Genomic DNA, 2,913 nt, shown 5'->3' with positions numbered 1-2,913 from the left:
AATCTCTTTACTCCCTTTATCATTCTATCACATCAACTCTTTCTATCTACCTATCCATCCATCCATCCATCATCTATCTATCTACCTATCCATGAATAGATGGATCTATCTATCCATCTATTCATCCATCCATCCATCTATCCATCCATCCATCTACCTATCCATCCATCCATCTATCCATGAATAGATGGATCTATCTATCCATCTATTCATCCATCCATCCATCATCCATCTGTCCGTCCATCCATCCATCCGTCCATCCATCTGTGATGTTGTTGCATCAATGTACTGCTAGGTGGCACTCGATCTACTCGAGTTGCATAGAGAGGCAGAGAGAAGAAGAGTTAGAGATATACGGAGCATGTGCCTGCATATTATGCTATAGTTCTAGAGCGTTAATAAAGTTACTGAAAGGATTTACAGTCTCTAGCTTCTTGTCTGCAATAAGACATAACAAATTGGCGACGAGGACGTTTTTTTGTACAAGATTTTCTGAGGGTGGCTTCAGTAAGTGCACCATTTCCCAATCCTTTTTTGCCTTGTCCCGGTGAGCCTGCTATACCGCTAGTCACATGGCTGAAAATGTTCCGGAACTACATGCTAGTTATCAATGCTACTGGGGATTTATGGTCAGAAGCCAGAAAACGTGCTTTGCTTCTTCACTGCCTCGGAACCGAAGGTCAGAGATTGTTTTATACACTGCCCAATACCAGTGACGATCTAGCTGATGCTATTACAGCTTTGGAACAACACTTCGTTCCGAAAAGAAATGTGGTCGTGGAAAGACATGCTTTCAGGAAACGCATACAGACGATAGATGAAACGGTAGTACAATACATTGCTGCATTAAGAGATTTAGCGACTACTTGTGAATTTGCTGACAATCTTGATGATATGTTGCGTGATCAACTTGTTGAAAATATTGTTAACCCTTGCATTCGTGAAAGATTATTAGTGGAATCTAAATTGACACTGGAGACTGCAATTATAATTGCCACACAGCTAGAGACCGCTGATGCACAGGCGAAATCGCTGGCTACGAGTAACTTCGCTCCAGTTCAAGCTGTACATGCCACTCCTGCTTCTGGACGACAGCGTCCTAAGGCCAAATTCAAAGCACGTACCTCATCAAAACCACCTGCTTCTGCTCCGTCAGCTCGAACATGCTTTCGCTGTGGCTCTGCTGGACATCTTGCAAATGCACAGAACTGTCCCGCTGCATCTGCTAAATGTAAGAATTGCAATAAGATTGGACATTTTGCACAAGTCTGCCGTTCTGCTCCTACTCATTCAGTGCATTCAGTTGAATTGCCAGAGGTCTGTATTCTCCATCTGCCTGGAGCGATTGACCTGTTTCCGCATGTGTGTGGACTTGCGAGGGCCCATCAAGGCAGTTATAGTAGACAGCTACCCATTACCACACATGGAGGAGATGATGACATTACTGCAAGGTGCGACTGTGTTTTCAACTGTAGACTTGGAAAGTGCATACCATCAGGTACCTCTTCATGAAGATTGCCGGGACCTCACTGCTTTTCTTACACATGAGGGCCTCTTCAGATTCTGCAGGGTACCTTATGGCTTGGCGTCTGCTCCAGCTGCATTCCAAAAGATGATGGTCATCATTCTAAAAGGAATCCAGAACGTTGCAAATTATCTGGATGACATCATCGTGTGGGGATGCTCGCTGCAAGAACATGATCAAGCGCTAGAGAAGGTGATGCAACTTCTCAAAGATGCTGGGTTGGTGTTTAATGAGTCAAAATGTCAATTCAGAAAACAGAGCTTGAAGTTTCTAGGCCACATGGTGACGTCGCAGGGTATTCAGTTGGATCAGGAACATCTATCTGCAATAATCGATGCACCTGCACCAACAGATGCTGTTCAGTTGCGTTCTTTGCTGGGTCTTCTCTCCTGGTATAACAAATTCATTCCTAATTTTGCTTCCGTGGTGATGCCTCTGCGTGAGTGCTTGAGAGATGAGAGTGGATTTCGCTGGTCTGATGATGCTCAACAAAGCTTGGATGATGTGAAGAAGCTGCTGGTTCACAGTCCTGCGCTTACACTGTTTGACCCGGAGATGCCGGTGGTCATTTCTACTGACGCGTCTGCAAATGGACTAGGTGCTGTCTTCGCTCAAATTGGCACTGATGGTCAAGAACATACTGTCGCTTTCGCATCCTGAACACTGTCCTCAGCTGAACAGAAATACGCCGCTGTTGAAAAGGAGGCTCTGGCGTGTGTCTGGGCGGTGGAAAAATGGAGAACGTACTTGTGGGGTCGCAGATTTACTTTGCGGACTGACCATCAAGCGTTAACGACACTGCTGACCACAAAAGGGACTGATAGAGCTGGTATGCGTATTGCTCGGTGGGCTGCTCGGTTGCTCTGTTTCGACTACATAGTTGAGTATCGTGCTGGATCTGAGAACTACACTGCAGATTGTTTATCCCGCTTGCCCTTGCCTCTTCCTTTGGATGCTGAGTCGGATACAGAACCCGAGTTTGTTGCTTTACTGTCTTCTGGGCCGATTGCCATATCCCAGGAAGAATTTGCTACTGCCTCTATTCACTGTTCTGAACTCTCTGCGTTGCGCGCACAAATTGCGAGTAAATGGCCTTCATCTTCTGCTGCTGTGGATCCTGTGATTCGTCCATACTACAAGCTCCGACATGAGTTCAGTGTGCAAGCTGAGTTTGTGTTTAGAGGATCTAGACTGGTTGTGCCAGGAAAATTGCGTGAGTCATTGTTCCGTATTGCACATGAGGGTCATCACGGAATTGTGAGAATGAAGCAACGCCTGCGTGAGATGTATTGGTGGCCAAACATGGACACATTTGTGACGGAGAAAATTGCTGCCTGTCATTTATGTCTTTCTCTGGACAAAACTGCGAAAGCCTCTGCTGTTCCACT

This window comes from Triplophysa rosa, linkage group LG5 (assembly GCF_024868665.1).
Source record: "Triplophysa rosa linkage group LG5, Trosa_1v2, whole genome shotgun sequence".
In the NCBI taxonomy this organism is placed as follows: domain Eukaryota; kingdom Metazoa; phylum Chordata; class Actinopteri; order Cypriniformes; family Nemacheilidae; genus Triplophysa; species Triplophysa rosa.
This window is presented reverse-complemented; position numbering follows the sequence as displayed.